This window comes from Limulus polyphemus, unplaced genomic scaffold (genome assembly GCF_000517525.1).
Source record: "Limulus polyphemus unplaced genomic scaffold, Limulus_polyphemus-2.1.2 Scaffold1893, whole genome shotgun sequence".
Classification (NCBI taxonomy): Eukaryota; Metazoa; Arthropoda; class Merostomata; order Xiphosura; family Limulidae; genus Limulus; species Limulus polyphemus.
The window spans coordinates 53,865-62,928 of NW_013667503.1; the positions used below are offsets into that span (position 1 = coordinate 53,865).

General features: G+C 34.8%; 1 protein-coding gene across 1 annotated transcript in view; it reads left to right on the top strand.

The window, feature by feature from the left end:
- Window positions 1-5,914: 5,914 nt before the first annotated feature.
- The window catches only part of LOC106465276 (nuclear factor NF-kappa-B p105 subunit-like), a 47,429-nt gene continuing 44,279 nt past the window's right edge, over window positions 5,915-9,064 (top strand). Inside the window, exon 1 of the mRNA XM_022393137.1 lies at window positions 5,915-6,102. The gene's annotated coding sequence lies outside the window, so the exon portion shown is untranslated. The remainder of the gene's footprint in view (window positions 6,103-9,064) is intronic.

The window sequence follows — 9,064 nt, forward strand, 5'->3', positions numbered from 1 at the left end:
TGAACTCTCCGATGATCAGATATTCATCGTTTCCAATGTGTGAACGTTGCTTTGTCTCTTTTGGCGCATAATGCGCGTGAACTATTTTTTGGACAGAATTGTTACCGGTGATGAAAAATGAATTCTCTATGCAAATATTATACGCCAAAAACAATGGCTCAGTCCTACACTAAAACCACTTCCGACCCCAAAACCTGGACTCCATTCGCAGAAAGTGATGCTTTGCATTTAGTGGGACATCAAAGGAGTAATTCATTTCGAACTCCTCAATCCACAGAGAACTGTTAATGTAGAGATCTATGCAGACTGAAATGAAGTAGTGTGCCTTTCTTTTCAAGTTATCAGGTGATGCATACTGTATAATGTACGCACTACATTTGTGTGCACACTGTATAATATATGCACTACATTTGTGTGCACACTTTATAATGTGTGCAATACATTTGTGTGATTTCTACAAATTAAGACAGTCATATGATAGAAAAATTAATGACCAAACAGACATTGTGAGTCTTTGCTTTCTAAACCACTGTGTAAGTTTTCTGACTCCAAATGTGATCCGAGGTTTAGAGAAAATCACTCTCCTAATTTAGCTGAGCAGTAAGAACTCTACGGAACATGCCGCCCTGTATTCACTAAATTCTTGATCTAATTAGCTGGGGCGTATGCCAAATCAACGTAAAACAACAAGAGCATGGAGACAAATAATTTAGGCCTGGCATAGCCAGGTGGTTAGGGTGCTCGACTCGCAATCTGCAGGTTCGAATCCCCGTCACACCAAACATGCTCGCCCTTTCAGCCGTGGGGGCGTTATAAAGTGACGGTCAATCCCACTATTCGTTGGTAAAAGAGTAACCCAAGAGTTGGCGATGGGTGGTGATGACTAGCTGCCTTCCCTTTAGTCTTACACTGCTAAATTAGGGACGGCTAGTGCAGATAGCCCTCGTGTAGCTTTGCGTGAAATTCAAAACAAACAAACAAACAAAGAATTTAATCGCAATCGTAAGAATTCGTTAATATGAGGTTAACTGCAATAACTAAACTGAAAAGTGTTATTATAAAACGCAGTGTATCGGTTACTTATGTCGATACCAGAAAGAGGATGTTTCAATTTTGACGTTGAAATGTTTGGGCAGGTAGTGAAATGTCATGGAAGAGATAAAGTTAACCAAAATAGGCCCATAAAGAGTACCCCAGAAGATATTTCAGCTAGCTTGAGTTGAAATATTCATGAGCAAGTGAACTTCTCAGGAGTGAATGAAATTCAGAGACAGTAACTTAGATATCGTAACAAATATATATATATATATACACATGGTATACCCAGTGTTCTATTTGGTTTAAAGTCGTTGTTTTCTTAGTGCAAGGCTACACTCTGTCCACCAGTCGTGCAGTCAAAGGTATGGTTGACATTGACTCGAGTCAGCTTGAATGTGTAGGAATCAGTTGCACTCTCGACCCCATTTCTTCCTCCTGGAACCGGGCACTGTATACAGATAACCAAACGGTAGGAAAGGAATGGGGCCGTGTACTACAGTTGTCCAGAAGGAAGAATAAGACCAGCACGGACACAAGTAGCTGGACAGGCAGAGAATGATATGTGTTATATAGGTGACACAATGTGTGAGTGCATGTCTAGCACATGGATGTGCTGCTTGGCCAACACATGTTATAGTTGTTAGGGTACGGCCATGAGTTATAACCAGTTTTAACGTACACACTTGGCTGAACCTTGGACCAATGGAATTAATTTGACTTTACACTGGAATCTGGACTTTTGTAGAAAATATCGAATCCTGGAGACTTCTGGTTATCACGTTCCTTGATATCCAGCGGTTCTTGATCCCATAGCTTGCTGAGTATCCACAAAACATCTGTCATTACTTGATGGACCATTGGCATGACTGAAGTCTTCCCTATCACTTGAAAGATGAAGAAGATGGTAAACGTTGGATCAGAGGTCCTCCGAACTCGAAAAATTGGTGGCAGATGTCCACGAAGAAGCTGTATCTTGAGAGAAATCTTAGTGCCATTTCCTAGTGCGAATATACCTTTTGTATTAATTTTACCATGTAATTATGTTCTTTCATTCAGTGTAGATATCTTAGTAGAGCATTCCATTGTATATAAGATCATAGTTATTTTGTCTGTTGTTTGAGTTGGTTTTAAAGGGTATTAGTTGTTTTATTCTTTAGGTAATTTCTGTGGTTTTTCGTTTGCCTGCACGTTTTTATCTCTAGTGTATTTCTGTATAAAAAGTTGTGTGTTTCGTTTGTTCAAAAGAGAGTTTTTTTAACGTTAATGGTTTTTTTTCTGCTCTTCATTTTGTATTTTATCATTAAAAGGTTTAGTGGATTTTTATTATAATAATTAAAGGATCTTAATGTTACTTTTATGTAGTTATGTACCTTCTGTTATGTACCTATTGCATCTGGATATGCCTACAATAGAAGAATATGTCATTCAACAGTGATATCGTACAACAGGGATTATTATTTAAAACAACGGCTGTATTGTACCACAGGTATGCCTGCATTAAAACAGAGTATCATTAAGCAATGATATCGTACACCAGTTTGCTTACGTTAGAATAGTGTATCATACAACTCCTGTATCATACACTATTTTAACGTAAGCAAATTCATTACACAACAAAAGAAATGTTATTCCTGATAACACAACTTCGAAATCTAGTACGTATCATGCATAACGAAGATTTTATCAGATTAATGTATCGTACATGATGGCAGAATTAATTGTAAAGTTTGTTAAACACTTGTAACATCTTAAGTAAAATAAGCCATTTTTATGGTAGCGAACTTCAAACATTTTCTGTAAATTTGTTCTCAAAATTAAAATTATGCTTCAAATTATTCAGATAAAAGTAGCAATATGAATGTGACAACCCTATTGCACTTTGGTATGCCGACATTAGAAGACGATTTAAAATTAAAAAGAGGAATATTCTTTAAAATGCACTATGAAACTGTATTTGGCGAGGTCAACTGCGAGGTCAACTAAAGTATTTATTGTGTATTTTAAACATTGTTCCTGCTTTTAACTTTAAACTTTTAACACGGGTTGCTTTAAATGAATTTTCATTGGAAAAAATATATCACTTAACGGTGAAATTGTAGAATAATAAAGTAGTTATTGGGCATTTTAAACGTCGTTCTTACTTTTAATTGTCAGCTTTTTGCACAAGTTGCTTTACTTGAATTATCATTAGAAAAATATGTCATTCAACAGTGGCATCGTATAACAATCAATGACTAAACTTGTTTTAATTCTAATGATCATGTGGATGTTTAGCCTATGTCAGAACAGGTTTTTCTCGGTGTTACATCATTTTAAGTTGATTAGAGTTAAATTATTACTTGTTTAAAAAGGAGTTTTAAAATATTAGTTATAAGTCAATATAAAACAGAAACCTCTAAAATGAGTGAGTGACTATAATTCTGATATTTTATGAAAGTACTTGTATTTAAATGATGATCCTGGTACATTTAGAATATTCAAGTAATGATAACAAAATAACTTCTTCTTTCAAAACTTACCTTCTTAACACTGATATTTTCAAAGACAAAATTGTATTCATTAATATACTATTTTGCACACTAGATGGCAGTACGAGAAAGGCATAATAGGAACACAAATTGGTCGACTTATTTGAATATTCCTGAAGTATTAAAGGATTAAAGGTCTTTCAAATAACGTTTGGATGTCTCAAAACCACCCACGTTATTTTATTTAAGACCTTTGAACAAGCATTTGAGTTACTGTGACCTTGATATGGTATTCAAGTTATTAGGACCAATTCATATCGTTCCTCTTCTAGGACCATTTTTTTTTATGGTTTAAATTACTAAGATCTTCCTAAAAGATTCGTTTTAATAGATTGTTTACAAAGAGTTACTTCCCGTGTGATTAGTTTCACATCTTGGGAGAGTCTGCATAGTTTCAAACTTCAACAAATAACAAGATACCTAAAAAGTGGAGACAGTGACAGGAGAAGGACTTTTGGACTTTGTTGTCCTAATGCGAACAGAGTGAAAAATCATATTTAATATCTGAAGTAACAGTTTTGACTGAAAAAATCCTGAGCTCACTCTTAATAATTCTATTGGAACCAACTTCATCCCAAATATTACATAATTTAGATATGGTACTACAGCATAGAACAGATAGCTGTAAGGATGTAAAATGAAATATCGTTTAGTAGATCTGAAAACTTTAATGGACTACCACTGCCTGTTGAATGAAAAGCCAAAACGTCGTCCTCTCTTCATTCAACAGGCAGTGGTAGTCCATTAAAGTTTTCAAACCTACTTAGTATACCCTACCTAAATTTCCACAGAAATACCTTTTAGTAATAAATTATAACAAATATATGTTATCTATGTGATTTATTCCTTCGGGTGAAGGGCGTAAATATTATTTTATTTGTTAATTGAAAGTGTGTTCATTATGCTATTATCATCGTTTTTTTTTTTTAAATACCCACGTGTCAATATGATTAATAATGTTGATAAAAGCGTATCCTCAAACTTTTTTCTTAATTCTTATGAAACAAGTTCTTCTGGAAATCATGTTTCATGAAACACGTGCGTCTCTGGAACGTGAAACGCGCACGCAGTTTATTCGCTTTCACAAGACGTTCCTTCCCTACTTTATAAAACTAGTTAAGAAACAACGTGAAAACAAACGGGATTGTTGAACATTAGTTTTGCATGCTACAAGTTAAACTGCGCATGCGCATTTAACAGTATTATGATAAACAGTGTTTGAAAAACCTAGTAAAAGACCAAACTTTGGAGTATTTTACAAATTTTTATGTTCCCCGTAGTTTGCTTGTTCTCTAAATCGAATAAAGCGTTATAATATGCCTAAACTTACGAATATAGTTCAAGAAATAAAATAATTGCGTAGGCGAGGAAATAAAAAAATAGACTAGAAAGTAGTGGTGAAAAGTCGCCAAATTAAAAGAACTTTATTAACAAAACAAGAAGACGACGTTCTTAGTATTTTTATTTTATGTTACTTCCTTTACCTCATTTGTAGATTCAGGAACATGTTCTCGAGCCACGTGTTATTTGTTCTTTCAACCTAACCCTTATATTAACAGTTTCATTGCCACTAGTAACCTAATAAAGGGCTGTTGACCGAAATGTCGTTTTCTTGTTTTATTAATAAAGTTATTTTAATTTGGCGAGTTTTTAATCATTACTTTATAAACTGACCGATATACCCAACTTGTAGTGTCAATTAACTTTACTGTAATAAATACTGCCCAAAATGAATGTTTGGTAATAGCTACTTTCTTTATCTTTAGGTTTTACGTTTATTTGAAGTGCATAGATAGAACTGTTACAAGACAAAGTGACATTTTATGAGGGCGCATAACGAGAAGTTTGATTTGAATTTCGCGCAAACCTACATAACTCTTTTTCTCAAATTAAACTAAAATTATATCAAATTCGGAATATGCTGCGCTTTTGGTGTGGTTATTATATATCAATAAAAACTACTCTTAAGTGGCTTCCTAAATGTGTTAATATGTCTTGTGTCCTTCAATGTCACACAGTTTGTACGTTCAGTAATTTAAACAAAAACGAATTAACATAAAACAGTGAACATTTCTGTCCAACTGTTTCGGTAGATTTTTAAAAGTGTCCAAGACTTTCATTTTAATGAAAAATACATGTACGGAGTCGCGTCAGCCACCTGATAACGTACTTTCGGACGTGAGACTGTCGTCGCACCGCGGGCGAACTAGGACTACGTGGGGATTTCCAAATCCTGGGCCATGGCCTTGGCGCTGGTGACTACGAGAAGTACCTAGCCCCCTTCTGGTGACGTCATTTGCCCACGTGAAGAGTCTGCATGTACTAGTGCGTGGGATTTCCCACATAAACTGTCATGGCGGCGTCCTTCTCCTGCAGCTTGTCCGAGTCGGATGCTTAGCAGGTTAAATAAAAAACGTCTGGTTTTATAATCTCCAATGACGATGTAATCTAAACACTGATATATACGGAAGAAGCTTTTTGGCTGGAAAAAAATAGGAACGTTTTCAAACAACTGCCAGAAACCTCGCAAGTCAAGGTCAGTCCATTTTTTCTTCTGGTATCAAAACTGTACCAAATTTTGTTTTAACAACAGGATCACGTGAGTAGATACTCAATTTTCAGTGTTCTCCGACGATTGCTGATAATATCATAAGATGGCCCCTCACGCTTGTAACCAAAATTATAAACGTACACCACCACCCCCTCGGTCTGAGAGCTTATAAGGCTAAAACCTGCGCAGGTTAGATATATATTATTTAGTTTATTTGTTCTATTTTGCCTTTAATATTGATGGCTAGCTTTTTATCGACAAGTGTTCCAGCACTTTTAAAATACAGAAACTTAAAGACATGACGTGGGACTAAATTTGGTGTCAGTCAGTATATTTTTGACGTCAAAGAAATCTTGAATTCGAACAGAAAAAAAATAACGCTTGTTATTAGCGTTGCTGTTGTTGTCAAATGGCTGAACTATCACTTTATCATTGATACATTATGACCGCACTATTTATCTTCTCTTTATATATATAAAAAAAACCGTGAGTAACTTTTATAATTAATACCTTATTTAACGTATGGCTTTTCCTCTTGAAATAATTTTAATATCCTGTCTCCTAATTCATCAGAAATAATCTGTACTGAGGAAATCTATAGGTTTGTAACGAAACTTCAATATGTTGGTTTCGCGGGTTTTTTCTTCAAACATCAGAATACATCATGGTATTTCAAGTTGCTTTACAGAGAATACATTCTCGTGTCTAGTACCACAAACAATGCGTGTTTCAACTATAATATAGTACATAGAATGTAATGTAGAGTACGGTGTGAGAGATTAGAAGGTTCGATAAGCTGGGTTAAAATTTCGGCGAAACAGAACTATACAATCTTACATTTAAGTGTTAAAACAATTAAAGCGATGTTTAACAGAGACGTCACGGAGTTAACATGGACGATTAGGCGTAGTTATCATTATAAAGTAACAAACAATATTCAAGATATTTTCCTTGTTGTGCTTGAAGTGGATTACATCGTGGAACTTCCCTGTAGTTCAGATATGGTAAATGAGGGGGTGTAGAGACCATAGTTTTCCATTTTCAAAATCTACAAGACCTTGGAAGAATATTTGTCTCTTGTGAAGCTACACAATACGTTATTTGTACTGTACCCACTACGGGTATCAAAATCCAATTTATAGCGCCATAAGACCAGAGACTTACCGCTGAGTTACTGGGGGGGGGGGCAAATGGGAGAAATGTTTTAATTTCCATTTCGCTAAATTTTTTGTACTTACTTACAAACTCTTTTGTAAATATCTTTATATATATGTGTGTGTGTGTGTGTTAAAATAGGCCAGTTGTTTCAAAATTAAACAAAGTTAATTCGCTTCTTAAAAATCTGTAGCTTATTTCAAAGTATTTCGTTTTCTTCTTTACTATTAGATAAATGCTAAGTTTGAGCTTTAAATTACTCGCATCATACGATGGTAAACACCTCCGATGTTTCTGGATGATAATGAACGTGTGAAACGTTAGGACACCTCCGATGTTTCTGGATGATAATGAACGTGTGAAACGTTAGGACACCTCCGATGTTTCTGGATGATAATGAACGTGTGAAACGTTAGGACGTATATTGCAAATGTTTATTCATTACTACACACAAAATCTTTAGCACGTTCCATTATCATATGGTCATCCTCTTATTATTTAACTTCAATCTAAAAGCTTAGTTTCTGTGCCAAGGTACGGGACGTCTAGTGAAACTAGGATATATAGTGACATTCCTCTTATTATTTAACTTCAATCTAAAAGCTTAGTTTCTGTGCCAAGGTACGGGACGTCTAGTGAAACTAGGATAAATAGTGACATTCCTCTTATTATTTAACTTCAATCTAAGAGCTTAGTTTCTATGCCAAGGTACGGGACGTCTAGTGAAACTAGGATAAATAGTGACATTCCTCCTATTATTTAACTTCAATCTAAAAGCTTAGTTTCTGTGCCAAGGTACGGGACGTCTAGTGAAACTAGGATAAATAGTGACATTCCTCCTATTATTTAACTTCAATCTAAAAGCTTAGTTTCTGTGCCAAGGTACGGAACGTCTAGTGAAACCAGGATAAATAGTGCCATTCTGTTTTGTTTACTGTCCATAAGGATACGTTCTAGACAGGACGTGGTTAGTCTACTGTTCATAAGGATACATTCTATACAGGACATGGTTAGTCTACTGTCCATAAGGATACGTTCTAGACAGGACGCAGTTAATCTACTCTCTATAAGGATTCGTTCTGTATAGACAGGACACATTATCCTGTCTATAAATATTCGTTCCATATAGGCAAGACACAATTAGTCTACTGTCTACAAAGATTCGTTCTGTATAGACAGGACACAATATCCTGTATATTTATATTCTTTATATATAGGCAAGACACAATCAGTCTACTGTCTACAAAGATTCGTTCTGTATAGACAGGACACAATATCCTGTATATTTATATTCTTTATATATAGGCAAGACACAATTAGTCTATTGTTTATGAGGGTTTGCTTTAGACATGATACAGCTAATCTACTGTATATAAGGATTCGTTCTAGACAGAACACAGTTAGCCTACTGTCTATAAATATTGACAGTAGATATGACATAATTATTTCTGCCATATACAAGATCTGTATTATCTTAAGAAGTTCTCTTTTGATGAAAAACGCATATACTTTAGAATGTCTGTTTTAAACCGCCATGAAACTCACACTTTCTTGTTTCTTTATATTCCAACATCATTTTAAAAGAGTTACATTAGAATTATATATATTATAAAGATTTGTGGTTAGGGCCGAGAGTAATAAATCCAATTCCTAGGAAGTTTACAATAGCCACTTTTTTCTGTAGCTTTGACACTTTATTAACCCTTTATTTTCTACATTTTGATCTTTTGTTTCGTCAGAACTTTAATTTTCCCTGTTAATCAACACCTTAATCCAAAGTGTAATTCATCGT